We start from the raw sequence: 25,424 nt of genomic DNA on the forward strand, positions 1-25,424 counted from the left end.
AAACAGAGAGTGGCTACATTTCACCCTTGCAAAAAACAATTTATCGATTTCATATATGACCAAGCAATATTAGGAATTAATGCTACCATGGCAAAATTGGTTATATAAAGTGTTTCAAATGCTCTCTTTAAAACAGGTACAGAAGTTGCGCTCAGTTGATTTCAAAATTGGGGATTTTTATCCTGCACATTCATATACCAACTTTGCCTCTGATATCTCTATCTTCAAGGGAAATATTACATGATAGTGTGTTGTATATCTTTTGAGTTTCATGCATGAAATGTAAACTGCTATCCTGAGCACGCACACAACTTTTGATCCAATTACTCAGATGTTAAAATGGGTACTACATTAAGTTTTTTGCCTATTTGTTGCCTTCATTTATACTCTGTCTTTCTCGACAATGGAATCTCAATTCTTCTCTCTTTCTTTTTATGCTCTCCAAAACCTTTTAAAATAGTTGTATTTTGCGTTTTCCTCCCACTTTGAAAATGGATATGGCTGTTGAGTTGGTATTCCAACAAAATTTAGAAAAGTGAATAGAATATCCACTGGGCTAATTAAATCCCAGGGCTCACTTGTCTGAGTGCCTCACTGCCTGAGTAAAAAGGTGTCTTTTGATATAACTTGATAGTTCAGTGTTCCATTTCTAAGCTTCAGTCAGATTGTCATGGGACCATTCTGTGGAACATAAAGAAATCAGAATGAAATTTGGTGCACATGTTTCGGGCACAATTCTACATTTCATGTTCAAATACCAGCTTTATCCCCCACCCCCTTAAAATACATGCATTTTCAAAGGAGGAGAAAAAAGCAAAATACAATGTCATAGCTCCCTTGGAGGCTGAGATATTAGAATGAAAGTTGAGTATGTAAGCATGAGAAATTCAAAAACGTCTTCATACGAAGAAGTTTAGACTTTGATAGCTTTTATTCTACTGGATTCTGAAAATATAATTCAGGTTCCTCCATATCTCAGAATTGAAGACAAGGGTCTTTCTTTGTTTATTAAAAAATAAAATACTCATGTTTGTTTCTCTAGAAAATGTCCACAATTCTTCCTTTCATCTCTTACGGGTTTGCCCTATGAAAAAGGAATACTCTTCACAAAAGGGAGGAGGAAGGCAGCAAGTAAGAGACTGACATTAAAGTGTGTAACAAAGACAGCATAAATCAGTGAATCTTGGCTGTAATCATGAGAGCAGCCAATCAAAATGAAGCTTCAGGACCAATCGATAGATATTTCTTACTGATGACAGTTTGTGGACAAGAAGTCTTTAATTATGGTAAAGATACATTTCTTCCCATTGAATATGAATGATGATTTGCCAAGATGTATTGTTTAGGAAAAGCATTGCTGTTTCGATGCTAAAGAGATAAGCAATAAGGGAAGTCATATCCGTTTTTGATGTTCAAGTCAGCTGTGAAATATACTCCCATGAAGATGCAGCAAAGTTTGAATTTTAGTTTCAATTTTGCATTTCCATTGATCCAACTCACCTGGTTACAAAAGTGCCTGATCATCTCGGAGAAGACAGGTGCTAAAGGGGTTTCTAGGCCACAGAACAAATATCTCTGAGAGTCAGTATGGAGTAAACCTTATATTTTCAGAGAAGGGCTAAGAAAATCCAGATTTACATCCCCACTCAACCATTCAAGCTTCATGGAGTGATCTTAGACCTGTCACTTTCTCACAGACTAAACTACCTCCTAGGGTTTTGTGGAGATAGAGCAGGCAGGACCAATATATGCTGTCCAAAGCTGCTTGGAGGAAAGATACATTAACGAACAATTGAAGCAGCGCCATTACCTTTAAGAAACGAATGTGTTTAGTGATCATTGCTAGGCAAAAACAACAGTCTTGTTTCCTTTCAGGAAAAGACAAAGGAGGGGCGGGGCCCTATCCAGGATTGTTTTGGTCTTTGAGGGAGTAGTCATCATCAGAGCCAGGGCCAGCAGCAGCCACTGATACCACACAACTTTCTTGACTCACCCAAGTCTGGCTGCGCCACTACTGTTCAGCAGCAGCCACCTCATGAATGCCAGTGTGGTACAATGGTTAGTTTCATACTTGGATCTGGAAGAGCCAGGTTTGAATCCCCACTCTGCCATGGAAGCCCCCCAGTGAAATATTCTCACCCTAAGCCAACAACAACATTTGATTTATATACCGCTCTTTGGGACAACTTAACACCCACTCAGAACGGTTTACAAAGTATGTTACTATTATCCCCACAACAAACACCCTGTGAGGTGGATGGGGCTGAGAGAGTGCCTAGACGCTGTAACTCACCCAAGGTCACCCAGCCAGCTTCAAGTGGAGGAGTGGGGAATCAAACCCAGTTCTCCAGATTAGAGTCCCTCTCTCTTAACCACTACACAAAACTACCACACATTGTCATTGTGAGGAGAAAATGGAGGGGGAAATGATGTAAACTGCTTTGGGTCCCCATTGTGGAAAAAGGGAGGGTATAAATGAAGTAAATAAATAATAAATATCAGTGAAGATGGGTGGCAGATAAAAGGTAGTTTGGTTGGTGAGTAGAGAGAAGAGGGGAAAGTGAGGATATGCTGTTGCCAGGAAGAAGGATAGGGAGGAAATGAGGTGCCCCCATGAGTCTATTTGTGTTCATTACCATGCAACTGGGCCCTGGCCAGTGGCTGACACTGCCCAATTAGGCCTAGCCCAGTGGCCAGCACCACTCAACTCCTGGGTGGAGGCTGCCAGGAGGAGGGGAAACGGGAAAGCTGAAGACCAGGGGCAGATAAAGATAAGTTGACTGGTGGGTGAGAAGGAAAAAAGGAAGGAAGGGGAGAGGCTACGAGGACTTTCAAGAAAGAGAAAGAGGAAATACTGGAGGAGTGGAAAGGAGATTCTCCTCTCCTCCTGATGCAGTTTAGTCACATAATTATCAACACCAGCCATAAGTATAGATGAAAAAATGAAGAATACCCAGGTTTGCAGAAAAATCTGAAAAATGAAAAAAATGAGGGAATTTTTAAAGGCTCCCAAACAATGCCTCTCTTAGCTTCCTGCCACCTTCTCCTTCCTTAAAATAACAACAACAAAAACAAAAACACCATTTGATTTATATACCACCCTTGTCCTTCAGGACAAGTTAACACTCACTCAGAGCAGTTTACAAAATATGTTATTATTATCCCCACAACAATAACCCTGTAAGGTGGGTGGGGCTGAGAGAGCTACTAGAAGCTGTGACTGACCCAAGGTCACCCAACTGGCTTCTCATACCTTGAATCATGCCTAGGAAACAATGGGTGGGTAGAGCTTGGAAAAGCAGCAGCAGCTTTCATTTGCCACCTGCTTCTTCACAGTCCAGTCTTGATGACTTCAGTGGAAATATTCTTCCCTCTATGAGGTAGTTGTAAGGAACACTGACCTGTGTCCAGGAATGTGAACCACATCTCCTTTTTTTTAATGTTATTTCAAGCAAGCCCTCCTGTTAACCTTATAAAATACACGTCAATCGCAGCTTCTGCTTCTGGTGCTTGCAGCTGCTTGGCATTCCACATGAGTTCCAAAGCTCCTTCTCACATCTCTGCTATGCACATTTTGTGAGGGGATTTCTTCCGACATCAATGGGACATGCTTTTTGGACTGTTCTGTTTCACAGCATTTTCTCCATTTTAAACTTTCCACTCTGCCAAGCAAGGTTTAAACTGAATCCTTTTCTGTGCAGAAGCAGGAGGTGGGGGGTCCTCGGAGGGAGCTCCTGTTCTGTTGGCTTTGTTTCTTCATTTGTCCCTCCAGTCTCTACATGCCACATATGCTAAAAGGCATTCTACACAGGCTGAAAAATTAATCCTATTATCACAGCAGTAGCAATTTAGAATTTATTATGGAGTGAAGTCCAACAATACAGCAGGGGCCAAGTGTCCAACAAAGCCTTAATTCCTCAGTTGATTTTAAAGTTTTTTTGTTTTTTTAAAATCATATCAGGCATCAACAACTGAAGAGCTTCACAAGATCCTGTACTCTAAAGCCAGGGAATTTGAGGTTGCTATGGAAGTCACTGTAGCTCAGTAGTAGAGAATGTGCCTTGTATACAAGGCCAGTCTTGGGCATCTTCAGTTACATGAGTCTCTGGAGTGCTGCTGCCAGCCAGAGGAGACAGTTCTGAGTATGGACCAATGGTCCAGTCAGGGCTGTAATCCTGGGTGGGTGGGCTGAGCCAGGGCTGCCAGCTTCCTGACAGAGGCAGGGGGTCCCCCAAGGCCAGCTCCTGTTTTCCCATTGCCACTACTGGTGCCAGTGGGAGAAAAATATGTAAGGGCACTATTGACAATAGCATGATGACACTTCTGGGGGAAACCCAGAAGGGTTGTTAGTCCTTTCTAGGACTTGCTAGGACTTGCTATGGGTTTACCATAGAGTTTCCAGTTATTCCTACGGAGCTGTGACATCATTTCTGGGTTTTCTTCAGAAGTGATGTCACACCATTGCCATGGCTCCCTCCAGACTCCTACCAGTTGCCAACCAGTGGCTAGCAAGCCTATCAGAACTTGCTGGTGGTCTCAGCTGTGTAGGACTGGGAAGGACAAATTTAATCCCACCTTAGTGCCTTTAAATACTTTGTGGGTGTGTGTGCAGTGACATTAGTCTTGTATTTTTAGGTGGGACAGCTGCTCTTTGGGGATAGTCATTTCCTATCTCCACAGCCTGGGCCCTGGGGTATAGGGGACCCCATCCTTGACTGTTGCTCATAGCTCCAGCTGGTAGATTGATTGCAGTCGCCTGCCCCATATCGTCTGTGTAGGCCTTCCTTAATCTTGTATAGGTTATCCACCTCTTGGTTTGCCCTTGAAGACATAAATTGCAACTTCTTCAGAATACAGTAATCTGATTATCATCAGGTAAGGTTCCAACTTCAAAGTGCAAGCAGGATTTCTCCTGAAATTATAACTGATCTCCACACTTCAGAAACCAGCTGCCCTGGAGGAAATTCAGCTGTGGAGGGCAGACTGATAAGCATCCTCCCCTTCCCAAACTCTGCCATCCCTTGGCTCTGCCCTCAAATCTCCAGGAATTTCCCAAGCTGTAGTTAGCAATAAGGTTGCCAGCCAACAGCTGCCAGCCAGCAGACTGGGGGTGGGTACATGAGGGTTGCCATCTCATTGACAGTGTGATGTCATTTCTGGAGCGAAACCAGAAATTATGATACATCACGCTGGGATTCAATGGAAACAGTATAGTTTTATTCTGCTTTCTGCTGAATCCTAGAGCAGCCTGATGTCACTTCTGGGTTCAACCTGGAAATGTCATCACAGCATCAACAGAACAGCATTTGTTCTTAATTTCCCCCCACACACACACACACCACTGGCCTACTGAGCAGTGGTGGAAGATGTTGCTGCTATAGATGGACATCTAGCAACTCTACTTAGCAACTCTACACTGAAGCCAAACCCAGCTTGCTGCGGATGGAAAAGAACACTTATACTCCTGAGTCAAATAACAATGAATAGGGCAGGCACATGTCTTATTGCAGGACTTCAGAACAGGATATGAAGTTATACATTGTCAAATATTAAACATTATCCCCTATAAGAAACATATGATGTGGTAGAATCTTCCTACTTGGCTACACTACTGTAGAAAATGCCTCCTATGAAAACTGTATTCTTTGTTTAAAAGGCTTCAGAATGTGTGCATTTTGTTGTGAGGCAGAATTTCATATGGGACACTTTCAAACAAGTAACTCCACATGTGAAAACAGAAGGGATACAGACAAAATGAAAGGACTGCACCAACTTGATTCTGAGACTGGGAATTCCACTGATTTCTTCAATTCTTAACTGAATTTCTGTACGTTTGAACACCTTCACCGCAATGCACTGTCCCTACTTCCCACTTCCACAAAAGCAATTACGTGTTAAAATAGTCAGAATCTATTCATTGGAAAATGGGAACAGGAGCCATGCTGAGTCAAGTATCCTGATTGCCACCATCCTGAAACACCCCCAGCATGAATAATGGTGAAACATCCATCTTAGACATGGCCACTTTCCAGTAGCTATGGCAACACACTTGGGCCTTGCTCAGCTCTCCACCTGGCCCAAAAGATACTTTCAAGAACTTGCTAGGATCTGCAAAAATCCCATTACAGCCCTCCCGTATTTGACAGGTATGTTCACAATTTCTCTAGATGGGTTGTTGCAATCATAAGAATGGTATAGGTCTCTGGTGCACCTTTCAAAGCATTACCAAAGCAGTTGTTTCGATGGGATTGCTGAGATCTAATGCCATTTGGAGTTGCAGTTATGGAGTTCATTTTGAAGCACTTGATTATACTTTGAGAAGAAATAGTCTCACAGTACAAGTCATTTTCTCAAGTACCCTCCAAGAGAGGCCAGTCTATGGCTCAGTAAATACAACAGGCTAAAAAGTTATGAGCTATCAGGCTAAGCTGAATTGACTTACTGATATTACCTGCAATGAATGAGTTTTAGATGGCCTCTCATAAATAGAAGGCTACAGAGCCTGTGATTTTATGGATGTCTTGTACTTATCAATATATATGAGGAATGATGCTGTCTAGTTTTGAGGGGATACTGTATGAACCACACCACTGTCAATTTAACTTTTTTATGATTAAATATTTGCTGCTGTTAAAGGTTATTTAACATTTAATATAGCTGCTCTTCTCCATAGCTGATAACTGTCATATTTTACATAATGCCATAGGTGGAAATGGATGAGGAAGATTTTTTTTTTAAAAAAAAATGCTATTTTAAAAAATTTACATTTAGATTTGTTCCAGTAATAGAATAATATTAGCTAGCTTTAAAAGATTTAAATATTCTGATGTGCAAAATTTTACCTTTAATGCATAAAAGAACCGGGTTCAGTATTTGAACCCAAAGTGAAAGCTGTTGAAATCTCTCTGGTGGCATGAAAAATCTCACAAAATTATTTTGGAGAAAGGATGGAATCTCAGTTTGATATTGCAGTCATCTGGACTTTCCAATTCACCTACAGAAGCTTAAATCAGATGAACTTCAACCCATGATAAAATTGAGACAGTAGCCCAGAGAAATGCATTCCCATGCAAACTCCCTCAATCTGCAATATCTAGTAAGAGGCCTCACAAACTAGTAGGCATAATACAAATACTCATCCGCTTCCAGTTGGTACCCAAAATGCCCAGTCCAGGAAGAAAATATGCTTGTGTCAGGCTTGGCCTGTAGCCCTAGGTAGCAACAGCAGGATGAATTGTGTCCTCCAGATTTTAAGCCCACCAAGTGTTTTCCCATAAGGACATAAGAAAATTCTTGCTGCCTCATCTAGTTAAACAGCCTGTTTCCCAGAGGGGTTAACCAGAAGGCCCACAAGCTGGGACACACAAGCTGTTGTTGTCCCCAACAACTGGCATTCAGAATTATATGGCCTCAAAGGCTCCATTTGTACACGATGGCTAATAACCATAGATAGATCTCTCGTCCAAAGTGTAAGGGGATTCCTAAATGGTCAAGATTTCAGGATGACAATGTAGTGTTTAAAATATTGGATGCAAAAGCAGCCAAATAGAAGCATTTTTAAGTTCCACACATTTCAGTGGGAGAGTTAAGTATGTGATCCCATTAAAACCGTTCATCAGGAAGAGGAAAAGAAAAGAACTTTCATGCACCCAATTAGGATAAGAGCATGTGTTACTTGAATAGTAGACCCACATACTACGTAGCAAGTATGGGAACTTCACAATGCAAACCTAAGCAGCATTACACACTTCTTTTAAGACCATTGAAGCCAATTGGGCTTAGAAGGGTGTTAACTCTGCTTAGGATGGCACTTTAATATATATTTCCAAGGCAGCTCATGATTTGGCAGAGAGATTTACCAGTTAAACAAAAAAAACCCCAAACCCTACACAGCATGCCCAAGTCCTTGATCATACCTTAAAGTAGCTTTTCAGCTCCTGGCCAATGGGATTGCACCCATATGCTTTTAAAACTCCATTAAACAGATCGACTTAACTTCTGAATAAACATATATAGAATGAGGTTGGAAGTACATTCAAGGAAAATACATACTTAAATCAAAACGGCTAGGAGAGCCAAGATCAACACACACACCCCTCTGCCATAGAAACTCACTGGGAGAAAGAGAGGGGAGAATATATGCACGTCAGCAGAAATAGGATAGGATTCAGCCAGCTTTTTTCCCCAGTCTTACTGCTTCTTACTACAGCCCCTATCCTACTTGACTTTTGTCCACGAATGCACCTTGATATCCTTTTGGTGGTCAAGAGGGCCTCCATCCTACCTTTTCCACCAGCTGAAAACCTGGTAGGATTCCAGCCATAGAGAGGGAATAGTAGGAAGGAAGCACTTGCCATCTGTTATCACAAAAACTGCTGTGCAGAGACTGTCAGTGAGAGCAATTCCAGCCAGCCAGCCAGCATAGAGCAGTGCTTAGGATTCTGGTCTGGGATGTAGGAGACTGGGGTACCAATCTCCACTCTTCTATGCTTCTTAGCATTTAACCTTGTCATCATTATCTCTCAGCCTATCCTATGATGGCTGTAAGGACAAAATACGTAAAGGAAAATAATGTATGCCATCCTAAGCTTCTGGTGGAAGGCAAGATAAAGAGCAGACAGCCAATGGGCCCTTGGCCTCTTCTCTGAAGAGCAGCTCCCACCCACCACCCAGCAACTGGGTGTAATTAGCTGCAGCCACTTCTTGAAGGGAGTCTAGACACACACTCTCTTAAAATAAAAAGTCATATCCTTAGAGTCAAGGAGAGCTATGCTGGATCATACCAAAGGTCCATCAAAGCCAGCATTCTTTTTCCAACCGTGACTTACTGATAGGAAACCAGCAAGCAGGGGATGGAGGAAACAGCACTCCCTTGATCTTTGTATATGAGCAAACAGTATTTATTGAGTTGAGCTCAATAAATACCATAATGTGGTATTTCCCGTAATGTGTGTTCCTTTTGTCAGTGCTTTAAATAGATGAAGGTTAGTACAAACAAACAGGGTGTTCCCTACCCTTTGCACATGTACCTCTCTGCATTTGGGAGGGGAACACCTCGAGTTGGATCCCTCCAACCTGATTGTTCACTCATCCAGTCTCCCCTCTTACTGTGGTCCAGACTAGAGATGGGAACGGACAGGAAAAAACCCGAACATGTTGCCATCCACGAACAGGGATTCACGAACATCGACGGACATGACATGTTCACGAACATGTTCATAGTTGGAGGTTCGTGGGAGCCAGAACAGCCCCCTTGGGACTTAGCTGAACTTGAACAGGGAAAAGGAGACTCCATGAGTCTCTCCCTTTCATGTCATTTTCTCTTCACTGTAGCAAAAACAGGACTGTCTGCTGGAAGCTACTTTGAGGGGTTACAAACTGACCTTCCCAATGTCCAATACCCACCAAATTTGCAGGGGACATAGTACTCACTGTCCTCTGAAGACTCCCCAAGTTTCAGAGAGATTGCAGCCCGGGAAAGGCATGATCCATGAGTCCATCCCTTTCCTGTCATTTTCTTTTCACAGTGGCAAAAACTGGACTGTTTGCTGGAAGCTACTTTGAGAGGTTACAAGCCAGAAGGAAAGCCAGAAGGACTTCAGACAGAGTTCAGACAGTCCATGCCTATGTTGCCAGGGGAACTGATTGAAAGGCACCAGACTGTCCGGCTTTACGAACGGCTGACAAATGCCATGAAGAGGGCTTGGAACGAACATATGTTCGCCAGGAAATGGGGCCTCCTGAACAGTTCGTTCGCGAACAGCGGATTGGGCTTTTCGTGGCTTTTTTTTGTTCATATTGCTGTTCGTGCCCACCTCTAGTCCAGACCCCATGTGATTTGGGCCATGCAGGCTCTACAATCCTCGTCATAACATTTTGGGATCAAAGGGGACACAGCCAGCATGGAGTAGTGGTTAGAAGATTGAACTATGACCGGAGGAAACTAAGCTCAAATCTTCACACTGACATGGAAGTGTGCTGCATGCCCTTGGGCCCATTATTCTCTCTCAGCCTAATCTACCTCTCTCAGATGTTGTGAGAATAAAAATGGAGGAGAGGAGAACAATGTTGAAAGCTGTTCTGGGTCCCCCATTGGCAATAAAAGTGGTGTGTGAGTATATGTATTTTTTAAAAAAAAAACCACCTTCCTTTTTCACCAGTAAAAATGCTATTTAGATCTGTATTTTTATATGTTTATATTTGTAAATAAATAGATCCAACCACACAGAGAAAGCCCCCGCCACACACACACACACACACACACACACACACACACACACCTATATTTGTCCTCATCTTCCATCTTTCTCTTTTGGTTCAGGAACGCAAAATGAAATGTATACATATTCAATTATATTTATTTGTTGGACCAATGTATAAAATAAATAGGGCAGAAATACTGAGTTCTTTTGCCCATAAAGCACTCTGTAATGTCCTCTTTCTCCTCCCCCCCCCCCCATTTTTCACCTTCTCAAGCACTTTAAAGACCTCCTCTATCTCATTGCAGCGGAGGCAAAAAGGGCAGCAAATTATGACACAGTAATTATGATGATGGATGTGGAGGCAGTCCCTTGTATTAGATACGCCGCTTGTGCAAAAAACCCCAGTGCCACGAGATTCCAGACTTCACTAAGCAGGATGCTCAAGATTGTAATGGCCAATGTAGATTAACAACATTAAGTTAAGGTGGGATAATTATTCTTCTCTTTCCCTTTGCCAGTCCTTTCCCTCAGACCCGGAGTGGCTGCTTTGCATTTCAGCACTCCTTATTTGCAAGGTGCAATCTGTATATCAGCCAGATGCCACCAAGGTGGGTTCTCGGGAGTAAATTAAAAGCAACTCTGTCACCATCCAAAGAGCCAAATTGGTGTAAAGCAAGGTGTGGATGAAGGATAGAGAGCCCTGTCAGCTGCTAATTAAAGGTTGTGTTCTGCTTGCTTTCTCTGTCTCCTATAAACAGCAGGGAAGAGCGATTGATGGAACCGCAGTGGAATCTTCACCCTCCTGTAAGCATATCTTAGAATGTATGATGGGGAGAAGAGGGGAACATATTTGAGAAGCCTGTTTCAGCAAAAAAAAAAAGGCATAATGATGCATATAAATGTAAGTGTGCTTCTAGGAAAGCAAGCATCTTATTTTTTTCTAATGACTTCGAGAAGAAGCCGCAGGGAGTCCCCCCCCCCCCCGCCCGCTCCATGTAGCTACTAGTTGACTCATTCGTGTTTGTGACAAACTGTGTCATTCGCCATTTTTATTTCCATTTCACAGATAACTGAGTCTATTGCAAACCCATACCTCCAAGGTCCAGTCTTGTAACTGTAAAATCAGAGTGATGGGGCACCTAAAAAATAATCTGATGTTTTAATTGCACTCTATCATTAACTTAAGGTTTGGTAGGACCTGTAGGACTAGTGGTGCTTCCAATATTGTCATTAAGAGTCCAATAGTCCAATATAGCATCTGGTTCTTGGCCCACTGGGAAGCCAGGTCAACAAACCAATTGTTGAAATGGTGCTGAGCAATCTATTACATTTTAACTCTTCCTTCAAGGAGCTCAGGATGACCCATTTTTCAGGTTACCTTCACAACAACCCTGTGAAATAGGCTGGGAGAGAGTGTGCCCCAAATCACCCAATATGTTTCACAGCAGAAAAGGGATTCGAACCCAGGGTTCTCCAGCCTCAGTCTGATGCTCTAAGAACTATAATGAATCAGCTCTCTTTAAACTTTCCCTTTCTGTAGCCTAAACCCCACCCAGCCTAGTTAGAACTGTCTCTGCTCCTGTCTGTCCTCACAAGCTAAAGGGTGCATGTCTCCTGCTAGAGCTCAGACCTCCAAGAAATTGCCCTCTGTTTCCTGCTGATGCTTCATAGGCCAGTGGGGGGAGGAGAAATGGGGGACAGGCCAGCATCATGCCGATGCATGCCATCATTTTTGGTGCAAAACTGGAAGTGATGTCATTGTGTTGGGGAATGCTCTGGGATTCACCTAAAACTCTATGGTTTAACCTAACCTATGGTTTCATCTTTGAGCGTCACTCCAAAATGATGACATCGCTTCAGGTTTTGAACCAGAAGTGATGTTGTGTGTTGCTAGAATGCCAGAACTCTTATCTCTGCCTCCCAGTATATTCTACCAGTGAGATATAAGGCAGTGGCTGTAGAGACAGTCTCATCCAGGTCAGGAGAAGTGCAGGCTACATGGAGGTGTCTAGATTCTATTTCTAAGTTTGGGCATTTAACCTTGGCTCCTAAATGGGATCAAATAATATAACACCACAGCCTCTATATACAGATCAGGTGGATCAGTATATATTATTCAGTTCAAATTGCAGGCAGTGTATGGAAAAAACTTGAGCTAGAAAAGGAAGATTAAGCAGAGCTCATCAGTGAGAATGAGCCTCCTGTTCCATATTCCTCCTCCATGATTCTTAGTACCAGTGTTGGATACCATGGTCAAATGTTCTCCAGAGCATCAAAACAACAACAACAACAAAAACCCCTCTCCTGCATGTAGAAGACCAACATGATAGGGGAAGGACCACGAATGAACTCTCTTCTCTGATATTAGATCCTTTGACTGGCATGTTGGACTAGGGCTTGTGAAGAGAAGTTTCAGCTCCTTGTTCTGCCATGAAATGTAGTGGACAACCTTGGGCCCATCACTCTCACTTTCAGCCTTATAGCACTCAGGATTGTTGTAAGGATAAAGTGAAGACGGGAGGGCTGTGCCCATCTGAGCTTCTTGAAAGAAGGGTAGGATAACTGTGGCGAAACGGGGGCTTTCCTCCCACTGGTAGACCCCGCTCTGCCTTCTCCTCCCTTTTTCGCCTCTGACCAGGCACCTGAAGGGGCTGTCTCCCTTTCCTGTCTCCAGGTAATTGCTGCCACCACTGTCCCTGTATGGGGTCCTGGTTAGGCAGGACAGCCTCCCTCCTCTGCTAGTGGGCCCAAGTGGTTGGGGGACTATGTGGAACAGAAGAGCTTTCTTCCTTCATAAATTCCAAAAATCATTTATTTAACTTCTACAGGCAAATATAAAGTGAATGGAAGGAATAATAAAACATAAAAAGAAACCCCTACACTATCTCCCTCATGCCCTAATTATACATTGTGTAGGGCAGGCCCAATCCTTTGATACCTGGGTTTCATTAGATCTACATCTCCCCTCAGAGCCATCTCCCCCTCAACTCTCCAGCCACCAACTGTCAATTTCCGACTCCCACAGACTCGTTCTCCCTCCAATCACATTCTACTCCAGAACTGGCCCCTCCCCTCTGCAGCCCATAGAAAGTTAACTCCACAAACAGAATGGCATTTCTCCGCATGATAGGGGAAGGACTACGAATGAACTCTCCTCTCTGATAGTAGATCCTTTGTGGATTAATGACTGGCATGTTGGACTAGGGCTTGTGAAGAGAAGTTTCAGCTCCTTGTTCTGCCATGAAATGTAGTAGACGACCTAACCTTGGGCCCATCACTCTCTCTTTCAGCCTTATAGCTCTCAGGATTGTTGTAAGGATGAAGTGAAGAAGGGAGGGCTGTGCCCATCTGAGCTTCTTGAAAGAAGGGTAGGATAACAAATGTAACAAATACGGGAAACATGCTTTTCATGCAATCTTTCCACAGGTTTAATTGTCAGGAATAGACTCTTACCACCCAGAGAATGGGCAGATTTTCAAAGATGTTTTTTTAAAAAATACGTATTCCTTTTCTGAGCTGCAATTCAGTAAGGCACCATTTCAGAATTCCCAATATTCACAGTAAATGTTAAGGCCTGTAATGGATCAGACAGATAGATGTCTTGGTAAAGACTAGGGGTGTACTCTGAAAAAAATGCAGTTTCAGTTTTGGATGTGGAGGTTCTGCCAACTATGTACTGTTTGGGTTTTTTTTTTCTGGCTCGGGCATTTCTAGCTTGGATCTAATCTGTTTGGTATTTTCATTATCATGAGTTTTTGCCCTGTTTATTGCAATGCAGGATTCTGGGTTCTTTGGGGCAACTGAGTTTGCACTTAATGGTGTCAGAGTTTCACTGAATACTGTCTTCGCTCACAAAATTTTCCTCAGTTATGCTACACACACACACAAATGGGCCCTGAAGAAGGTTAGTGTTGGCGGGTACACACTATGGTGAGAAATTGGCCGGAAAGAAGGTAGCAGGGTGGAGGCAGCAGTAGTAAAAACAATCCTGCTTTATGTTCACCTTTTTCTTTTTCTGTAGTGCCAATAAATCATTACCTTTGGTGCCATGTTTCCTTGTGCTTACTCCCAGGGAAGTGTCTTTAGAACTACACTGTATTAGTGAAGACTTCTAGGTCTTTTATCAAGTCTGATTGATTGAACACACCATCCTCTCCCCCACAGTGTTTTTCTTCACAGCGCTCGTCCAAATGCCCTGATGGAGGTGGGGGAGATAGACCATTGCCTGAGTAGCACCACAAAAAACCAAGATGCATCCCTCCTTAAACAGGCCTACTCAGATGCAAGTCCCATGTTATTCAATAGTGCTTACTTCCAGGGAAGTGTCTTTTACATCGCAGCCTATGATTGAAGTCTGTATGTTCCCCCTTCCAAACATTACCAGAGCTGATAGGCAGGGAGGGGTCTCCCCATGTTTGGTAGGGAAACAGTGCCATTGCCTTGATAAAGGCTGGGGGGACGATGCACTCATTCCCCCATCCCACCAACAGAGTTAATTAACAACATAAGGGCTCTCTCCCCTTGGGATCTGATTGGTGAATGCTCTTAAGGAAAACAAGATGCCCGATATGTTTAGCCTGGAGAAAAGATGACTGAGAGGTGATATAACCATCTTCAAGTATTTGTTGGTTTTATTTTTTATGATTTTAACTGCGATTTATTATATTCTAAACTGTAGTTTTATTATGTTGTGACCCACCCTGAGCCCACTTGTGGGGAGGGCAGGATATAAATCAAACAAACAAAATAAATAATACTTGAAGGGCTGTCATATAGAGGATGGTGCAGAGTTGTTTTCTGTTGCCTCGGAAGGTCAGACCAGAACCAACGGGCTGAAATTAAATCAGAAGAGTTTTTGGCTAAGCATTAGGAAGAACTTCCTGACAGAGCGTTTCCTCAGTGGAACAGGCTTCCTCGGGAGGTGGTGGGCTCTCCTTCTTTGGAGGTTTTTAAGCAGAGACTAGATGGCCATCTGACAGCATGCTGATTCTGTGAACCTAGGCAGATCATGAGAGGGAGGACAGGAAGGGTTACATCAGCGCTTAGTTCTCATGGCCCCATCTTACATGTCAAGCTCCACTTTGGGGTCAGGAAGCAATTTTCCCCAAGCTGCTTTGGCTAGGGATCCTGGCACGTGTTTTGCTATCATCTGAGCATGGAGCAGGGGTAACTGGGGGGGGGGGGGAGAGAAGGGAGATAGTTGAGAATTTCCTGTAATGTGCAGGGGGTTGAACTAGATGACCCCAGAGGTCCCTTCCAACCCTATGATTCTATGATTCTATGCTCCCACATGAGCCCAATGCCTTAGAGCTTTTTGGTGGGAGTGTGATGTCATAACTTGGTTTCCCAGATTTGGTTCACTGTTCCAGAGGCCACTTTAACAAAATGAAACAGTGATTTCTGGGTATATTTCCAGCGTGTCTGTTTCATTTTGCACACCCCTACTGTAGACTATATTTCCAGGTACTATCTGTTGGTGTAGATATGCTCCTACTGGGAGTGTGTCTCTTAATAAGTGCATGTCAAATTACTTACTTTTTTAATGCAGTGTTTTATATCTATATTTAGATCTGTGGGGTTTTTTTTTTCCAATTTCTACGATCCATACCCTGTTGCATTGTTTGTTGAACATGCCAGCCATTGATTGTATTGACTTACAATGTGAGATCCACCTTCATTCTCAGTCAGAAAGATGGACTGTAAATAACATTAAACAAAAAAAAAAACAGATCAGTCAAAACATCTGCAGTGCTGGTGGTGGTGGTTGGGTTTCCCTGTGCATTTATAAGACAAAGAAGAGCTTGATGCAAGCGTGTGGGGAACCTCATTCCACTGGGAAGCTTAGCCCTGCAGCACAAACCATGTCAGGGTCAAGTGATGTCCTAGAGAAATCCCACTGAGACCTCACCAAGAGACAAGCCTAATAAATAAAGCAAACAATGATCTAACCTGATGTCACCCCATTGCCCCGTGTGCCAGTGGCAGACTTATTGTGTGATGGACACATTCTACAAAGAGACAGATGCTTCAAGGGGGATGTATTTATAGTCCAGCAGCAGCCTTCTGTGTCAAAGAGCATGCAAACGTTATCGCTGCCACTCTTCTATTGCTTCCACAGCTGAAGCTGCAATTTGTTCTCTGCTTCCCTCCCCTTATGCACTGCGGCCTGCCTTCTCTCCGCCATTGGGTATAGACAGCTCTTTGTGCCACCCTTATAGCAGGCCTGATCCTGAATTCATAGCATGACAACGGTCAAACACAAATAGAGTGAAGAGAAATAAAGTCTTGTTGCAGAGAGATTAGTAGGGGGGAAGGAATGAGCCTTTGCATCCCGTTAAATTGTCCCAGCAAAGCAAGAAATGGAGGCTCCAATGCAGGGGGAGTAGGATGGAACGTGCACCTCTTGCAGGAAAAACAAACATACTTCAAGAATAGAATATTTAGGAGTAGCAGGGCAATAATGTGGGAGAAGCTGGCTTTTCCCAGTTTTGTTCTTTCTTGAGAGCTAATTGAGTACAGATGCAGAGATGTTTTTAATCTGGAAAGACCATTTTAAAAAGAAAAAAAATCCCTTTCAAATACATTCAACTAATTGGTCATGGATTGGAAAGGAGGAATGGGTCTAGCAGCTGGAGATCTCACAGGCACTAAATGAATAGGTGCCTGCGACAGTGTCACTCCAGTAGTGGGAGTGAGGAGTTCAATGGACTGGTTTAATGCAGCAACCCCCGGTTCTGGTGTGAGTGCTTGGAAAAGAGTAACAGAGGTAAGAACTGGAAGGAAGACAGGCGAACACACAGCCACTAAAGGGTTATCATCATCCCCCCCCCCTGCATTTCATCCTAAAGAACTGTCTGGTATATAGGTACATTAATCTGAGAGTCTCTCTACATGAGACATCTGACATGTGAAGAACATATGTCAGGAGATGCACTGTTAGCCGGGAAGGGTAGTTTAAAAAGACAGAGCCGGCAACAGGGCATTGCTATACTCTGGAGCTGTGTGAAAGGACTGTGAAATGTCAGAAGGGAATTTCCACTCATTGTAACCTCTCCAGGTCCAAGTGTTGTTCTGGCATGCAGCTTTCATTCCTCGCTGCCCTCTGGTTGTGATCCCAGATAGTTTTAGACAGGAGAGGTGAAATTGACAGAGCCTTCATGGAGGCAAAGATGAAATTAACAAGCCGTCTGAGGAGTGATCTTTGCCGGCTCTGTCTTTTTTGCTTCCTGGCTAACATTGCATCTCCCTACATTTGACAAACACATGCCGAGGCATCTCATGTAGAGAAACTCTGTGACAGAGTGATTGGCCCAAGGTCACACAATGAATTGTATCACTTAAGGGGAATTTGCACCCATGTCTCTCACGTCCTAGTCTAACATGCTAAGCAACGTTTCTTAACCTTTTTGAATATGAGGATGTCTTTTAACATTTTTTAAAAAATGTGGACATCCCCCCAGCCAATGACTGTAGTTTTACTAAGAGTATGTGGAGTGAGAAAATATATAATGACAAAAAGATCGAAATACAGTGGTGCTCATATGGATTTAGACTCCTTGCAATAATTCTGAGGCCCAACAGGGATCTCTGGCCTCCAAATTGGGAACCGCTGTTATGAAGAGCCAAGGTAGGAAAACAGGAATTCAAATCCATTTTAAAAGAACTTTGCAATGTATGTGAGGGGGTCTGCAAACACACCATTCACTTATATGGAGGAAAGCAATCTGGGTGTACTTAGGGATGCAATAACAGTGGGGGCCATACGTATATCCTGAAGACTTCATTTTCTAAATGGGAGAAAGTTTTGCCATTCTCAAGCAGCCTTATCTCTTGGAGTTCATTTGCTTTGTCCCATCCATGGAGGATTAAGTTATCTTGCCCATCTTCAACCCTCAACTGCATAGCCCTGCTCTGGTTTCCATTGCCTTCTTACATGAATTGGCACTAGATATAACATCAATACTGGGAGGGATTGATTATCTCCTCATAATGCAGAGTTAAGGACACACTTGAAGTGATGCTATGTGAATCTCCCTTCCTTCCCAATGTCAGCCAATCAGTATGAGGCAGAGAAACATATGATGTGATGATGGTGCCACGCAGCTTCCTTTGAAATGTTATGGGCAAAGACAGAGAATCTGATGCATGGTTTCCTGTTGTCAGTAGCATGTCAGGCTCAAGCCTAGGAATCCAAGGAAGAAGAATCACAAGAAATAATCAAGAATTAAAGGAATCTAGTCTGTTTAGAGATAGGTCCCGAGCCTCTCTGATTCTGAATATTTCACTAATTCTATTTCCACAGCATCTCTAATCAGCCCATATGAACCTGCTAGATGAATCCGCAAACTATATGCCTTCCTTTTCCTGTGTCCCACTGTTTTTATTGAATCAAAATTTTGTAATCCATCCTGCATCTCAGCAAGAAAGGTGGACTATGAACAAAGCAAGCAAGCAAGTAAATCCTCCTTCGCCCTCTGCTACCCGTGATAGGGTTGCAGCTAGCCTAGAAAAAATGCCCTGTCCCTTTAACAGAGGCTGTGTATATGGAAATGGACAACTGGGGTTTTTAATAGCATGGAGGCAAGTAACATTATCTGGTAACTCACAGCCAATTAAGCCTTTGACAGGACTTTTTTGTCCAAGACTTCTGGCAACTCTGTTGGCAACCTTGCAGGAAAATTTTGGTAGTTTTTGAAAAACCTTCCCATTGGAAACATTTTGCAAAGCATAGAGAGGTATGTCCATTCACAGGGCTGGTTTTATTAGAAATAGTTATAATTCGTTTGGTAGCAGAGTTACTTAGTCAAAAGCATTTCCCCTAATGTGCAGTAATTAATCTTCAAGCAATCAAATTGTAGAAAAGACAAAACTTACAGTTTATTGAGGTAGATTCCATTCACAACAATATCTTGGAGTAGAAAGCAAGAGTTCTAGTCTAAAGAGTCACTTACCCTATAAATACCACGGTCAGATAGTTCAGCAGCGAGGCTGCATGTGGGTCTGTGGATGAGGCCTTCATGGCAGGAACTCTTAGAAATATATTCTTCCTCTTTGGAAGGCCTTGAGGCAAGAAAAAGAATCTCCCAAGAGACAGAGACAGAGGAGGAGTCAGGAGGCATTCCCACCTTAGACAAAGAGAAACAGCTTACTATTGAGAGAGTTACACATACAGACAGAGAGACATGCAGCAGCACCCCCACCCCATGTCCAAAGGCATGCTGACTCACCTATTCCATCAGTTTCCAGGTTTTAGGAGGCGATGAACAAAGAGTAACCAAGGCCTCCCTCCCCTCCTCTTCCAGCTACCAGACTCCCTCCCCACTTGCCCCTCCCTATAATTCCTCCACCTGCCTGTGTGTTCTTCTTCCACCAATTTGTGAGCCCTCTAATTGCCTGCAGTCACAGCTGCCTGCTCCTTCTTTCTGCAGTGGGAACTGCCAATGGCTGTGGCCACCAAAAGTGCTGAGACCCTGTATGACCTGCTACGGTTGCCGATTACTCCCTTCCAGTAAAGACTCCCCTTTGGTGCTCCCTGTTCCCCTGCTGGTGCTAAATGGGGCAGTAAGGAGAAAATAGGGAGGGCATAGTGTGAAGCCACAATGTTATTCTTAGCCAAAAAGAGTGACGTCAATGTGCTGAAGTGACAGCACATTGCACAATCTAAGAATCCTCCTGATCTCTATGGTAAAAACCATAATTATCAAGGGGTTTCCTAGAGCTTTCTGCAATATGCTAACATCACTTCCAGTTTTGGGGAGGCAGAAATCACATCAAGCATCATGCAATGTAATTCCCATGTGTCTCTGCCCCACCAATTCTGTCACCAGATTCCAGCCAAAGACTGGCAAGACTAGTATCCATACCCCTTCCCCAATGATGCTGGATGGTAATATGGTAGATATGGTGGGTGGTGGAGCACTCGTAAGTAAATGGGTGAAATGGGATGCAGGCAGGCATGTGGCTGAGGGGTCAGCGGCAGTGGGGCCAGCCAGAAGCAGTGGGCCCTGGCAGCTGCCCCACATCTGCCTGCATTACTCATTTATCCTGGGGTGAATGTATTTGGCAAGGAGATGATTGTAGATGGTCACAAAAACATGCAAGTGTGCAAGAAGTGACATCAAATAGAAAATAGGAACAATAGATTTTGGGGATATGCTATTGCTGTTGTTGTTTTCTGAAGGCCCTAAAAGGCCTGTGTGCTTCCCGAGGCAATTTCTTTTGATTATGAGTAGATAGAAGGAGCCCATTCAGCTCAGGAGATAACAGTTTTTTGGGGGAAGAAAAGTGGCTGACCATTATTCATCCAGCATCAGGGGTGATATTAGATAATGCCATGGTAAGATATCACTCACCTCCTGAGAAAAGGCCACTGCAGGCATGATACTGAATACTGAGTAAAGGAATGGAATGCAGCAATGGAATGCAGCACTTTTGAACAGCACCATGGAGAACAGCCGGCCTCTTGCCATTGTGACACCAAATCCAATGGTTCCATAACTCAAGTTTGTTGCAAGTCCCTCAAAGGCAGGTCTTTAATGGCTTATGGAGTGGTTGGTTTAGGAGATTTCAATCCTACCTCTTCAGAGTTCTGTTTGAGGCAGTTTTAACCTACAGAAGGAAGGAAGGACGGAAGGAAGGACGGACGGACGGACTTCTAACTCTAAACCACATTTTGGGCCCATGATGAAGCATTTTCCTGTAGAAAATTCTGTCATGTTGGATTCAGGCATTTCATTGGAGGAAGGTTTTGCTGGCATAGATGCAGATGACTGCTTTTAACCAACCTTTAGTGACTTTTGCAGACACCAGCTGATGTAAATATTTTATTTGTGGAGTGTGGAGGGACAGTGTGTGTGTGTGTGTGTGTGTGTGTGTGAACGTGGAGAGACAGCTTCTTCTTTTTTTTCCTTTTCATTTTTCTCCCCCTGAATAGCCAGGTTTTTGATTTAGCTCTGTTCCACCGATTTTATGGTTGCTCTGCTTTAAATTCTTTTATTCTCTAGTTTAGATTTTTATATTGTTTGATTTTTAGATTATGTTTGCCATCACCTGGGAACCTGACAGTTAAGAGGCAGCATAGATAGCTTTAATATAATAGTAGCAATAATATAAATGCTGTTACAGCTCTTGCCGAAGCTCATGTAGGACAGCTGTTCTGCATGCACAAGCCTCCACAGGGATCCTACTGGCATGGAGAGAGGGCAGACCCAGACTTATGCCCTTCACACTCATTAGTCAGTACTGGGAAATCATATACACAGCCAACATCACATATCAGTGTGACAGCAGCAACACCACAGGAGAAATCAGGAACCTCACTGCACCAAGCAACTCACACAGAGAGAGAAAAGAAACTGCCTTATACTGAGTAACGCCACTGGTGCATCTAGAACATTACTGTCTACTTTAACTTCCAGCAAGTTCTTGGAGAGGAGGAGAATTTTTTCCCCCCAATTTCCTGTGTTCCTTTTGTCAGGCAGGAATTCTACCCTAAGCTCGGTACTCCCGTGGAGATGATCAGTCTCCTTCAATGGCCCCAATCTGTTATCCACACAAGGATTTGTTTCTGAACAACAGGTACTAGTAGAGGAGCAACAGAGAAAGACACAAGACAATCAGATGTCATGACTACAGCTTTATTAAGCACAGAAACAAAGTTTCAATTTTGCAAGCCTGTATTATGCCTACTCCAATAAGCTTGGCCAAACAGGTAGAAATTCACCAACCAGTCAGGAGAAATCATAGAATCATAGAGTTCGAAGGGGCCATACAGACCATCTAGTCCAACCCCCTGCCCAGTGCAGGATCAGCCTAAAGCATCTCTGACAAATATTCATCCAGCTTCTTCTTGAAAACTGCCAGTGAAGGGGAGCTTACCACCTCCCTAGGCAGCTGGTTCCACTTTTGAACTACTCTGACCATGAAAAAGTTTTTCCTAATATCCAGCCAGTACCTTTGTGCATATAATTTAAGCCCATTGCTTTGGGTCCTACCCTCTGCTGCGAACTGGAACAGCTCCTTGCCCTCCTCCAAATGACAGCCTTTCAAATATTTAAAGAGAGCAATCATGTCCCCCCCTCAATCTCCTCTTCTCCAAACTAAATATTCCCAGGGCCCTCAGCCTTTCCTCGTAGGGCTCAGTCTCTAGACCCCTGATTGTCCTCGTCACTCTCCTCTGCACCCTCTCAATTTTGTCCACATCCTTTTTGAAGTGAGGCCTCCAGAACTGCACACAATACTCCAGGTGTGGCCTGACCAAGGCAGTATAGAGAGGGGCTATGACCTCCTGCAATTTCGATGCTATGGCCCCTTTGATACAACTCAAGACTGAATTAGCCTTTTCTGCCACCACATTACACTGACTGCTCATATTTAGTTTACAGTCCACTCTTACCCCAAGATCCCTTTTACATATACTACTGCCCAGAAGTGTATCCCCCATCCAGTATTTGTGCTTCCCATTTTTGTGGCCCAGATGTAATACTGTGCACTTGTCTTTGTTGAATTGCATCCTATTCACAGCTGCCCACTTCTCCAGAGTATTCAGGTCTTGTTGAATTTTAATTCTATCTTCTTGGGTGTTTGCTACTCCTCCCAATTTAGTATTATCAGCAAATTTAATGAGCAGTCCTTCCACTCCTTCATCCAGATCATTGATAAAAATATTGAAAAGAACCGGGCCCAAAACCGAGCCCTGTGGCACCCCACTGGACACCTCCCTCCAATCTGATGAAATGCCGTTGATCACCACTCTTTGGGTGCAGTCCTCTAACCAGTTCCCTATCCACTGAACTGTCCTATAGTCCAGTCCACAGTCTTCCAGTTTGCCCATCAGAATGTCATAGGGGACCTTATCAAAAGCTTTACTGAAATCCAGATAAATCAAGTTAACAGAGTTCCCCTGATCCAGTAAGCTGGTCACTTGATCAAAGAAGGAAACCATAAGCTTCATCCAGTAGTGGTCTATAGATGGTATTAATCATACCTGGTATCTCCAGAGCAACTGGCTGGTGACATGAAACAGATACCGGACTAGATGGACTACTGGTCTGATCTAGCAGGCTCTTCTTATGTTCTTACCAGACAGCACACAACTATTTTTGCATCTGCTGACTTTCTCTTTTACAGCCATGAGGGCTAGCAACTTTATTTTAAAAGGGGAAAGGCACAGGGGTACTGCAGAGGAATCCATGTCATACAACGTATTCCTCAAAAGCATAGCCTTGCAGGGTAATACTACCCTGGAAATCTTTGCTACATATTTAAGTGCCTCCGAATCAGAAAAGGACCATGCAAACAATCAGTGCATCAGGGAAATGGATTTGAAGCAATGCTGTAAAGAAGGAGAAGCTGTCGGTGAGTGAGCTGACAGAGACTGAAAGGGCTTGAGATTACTTGTGTAGTGTGTTATCAATCCTAAAGACTGAAGATAATAGAGATGATAATACAAAAAACAGGCTTGCTGTGAATTTATGAATCGGCAAGTCACTTTCTTCTAACAGCTCACAGTAAATCACCAGGAGTGCCTCCCTTTCTGCATTCCACTCCTGCTCTTTGCTTCTTCCTTTTATCCCATTTCACTATTCGGGGATTTTTCCCCCTTTCCTTTTCTAGAGAGAGCATTTCTCAGCAAGAAGATCTCATTACACCTCCGGGGTGCTGAAGTCTGGGTTTTCAGTATCAAATTACTGCCCTGAAATTATTTGTAGCTTACCTTTAATTTAATGACCCAAACACTGCAATCTTACACATATATCCTTGGAAGTGAGGCATACGGAAATCAATGGGACTTATTCCTGAGGAAATAGGGTTGGGCTGTTTGCTAGTCTAATTGGTTGGGCTTTACAAAACTGAAAAGATGAGCATCTTCCCCCACCCCAAGCAAATGAGCACCACATTCCAGTCCCCTAATATTGACCTAGAGGCAGAGGGTAAGGGTGGGAGATCTATACATCTGCCCCAGGGGTTCCAAGATGGCCTGAGGTGCAGTCCCATAGAGAAGAACACTTTGCTAGCCCTCTTGACACAAGAACCTGGATCCTGACTCTGACACAGGTAAGGAGCCAGAATTCACCATTCTCTTGCTTCCAAAGCCCTGTTATAACTGCTAAGAAGGAGAATCTGAGAGTCTCTCTGCACGGCATCTTACAAGAGGATGTTCAAGTGTAGGGAGTTGCAATGTTAACCGGGAAGTGTAGTTTAAAAAGATAGAGCCAAAAGCTCTGCCGATTTCTACATGAGAGTAGATTAAAAAGACAGAGTGGCAGAGTTTGCTCCTCAGAGGATTATTTAATTTCATCTTCGCTTCCGGGAAGGTTCTATTAATTTCACCTCCCCTTCAGGAAGGCGAAGATGAAATTAACAAACCCTCTAAGGAGCCATCTCTGCCAGCTGGTGTAGAGAAGTGAAATTAACAGAGCCTATGGCTCTGTCTTTTTAAACTATGCTTCCTGGCTAACGTTGTGTCTCCCTACACTTGAGCGTCCTTGTGTAAAATGCCTCATGTATAGAAACTCTGAGTGACTCGACAATGGTGTCGACAGGAATGGGATCGAGCCATCAAATTCCTCACTCTCTGTAAGCTCCCAGGACTGGACATGCTCAGGCACTCACCAGTTTTGCTCGTATCCTTCTTACCAGTCATAAGCAGGAACCTGATTGTTTAGCAAGCTGTTCAGAAGGAATGAATGAATTCTGAATGAATTAGATGTGTCCATATGCAAGACTTTGCTGTTTCTCACACAATGATGGTGCTTTTCACAGCAGCTACTGAACCTCCCCCCGCCCCATCCACTGCCTACAATTTTAAAATGCAGATGGTGAAAATAAGAAAAAATGGGCTTTCAGATTTTTTAAACTGAGACTTACTACTAGTGTCTCTGTGTACTGTGAGTATCTGCCCATGAACCAAGCTAAAGCTGCAATCGTTCTCATTTAATTGGTTTATTGGTTTATCTCTTTAGCATATTTATATTCCGCTTTTCTCCCCAATAGGATGTAAAATTTGGCTTCAAGATTACCGATGTCCCTGAGAACATAGGAACATAGCACATAGACAGCAAGCTAGTTGATTTTGGTCATTAAAAGGCTACATCTGATGTCACAGGTGCAAGGAGATGAACTGCAACCAATGCCTTTCTTTACAATATAAATCAGGTCATTTTACTGTCCTGGCCATGATTTCAAGGGGGTATATGTGTCAATCATCAATTAAGAAAATTT

This window comes from Eublepharis macularius, chromosome 4, assembly GCF_028583425.1.
Source record: "Eublepharis macularius isolate TG4126 chromosome 4, MPM_Emac_v1.0, whole genome shotgun sequence".
Lineage (NCBI taxonomy): Eukaryota > Metazoa > Chordata > Lepidosauria > Squamata > Eublepharidae > Eublepharis > Eublepharis macularius.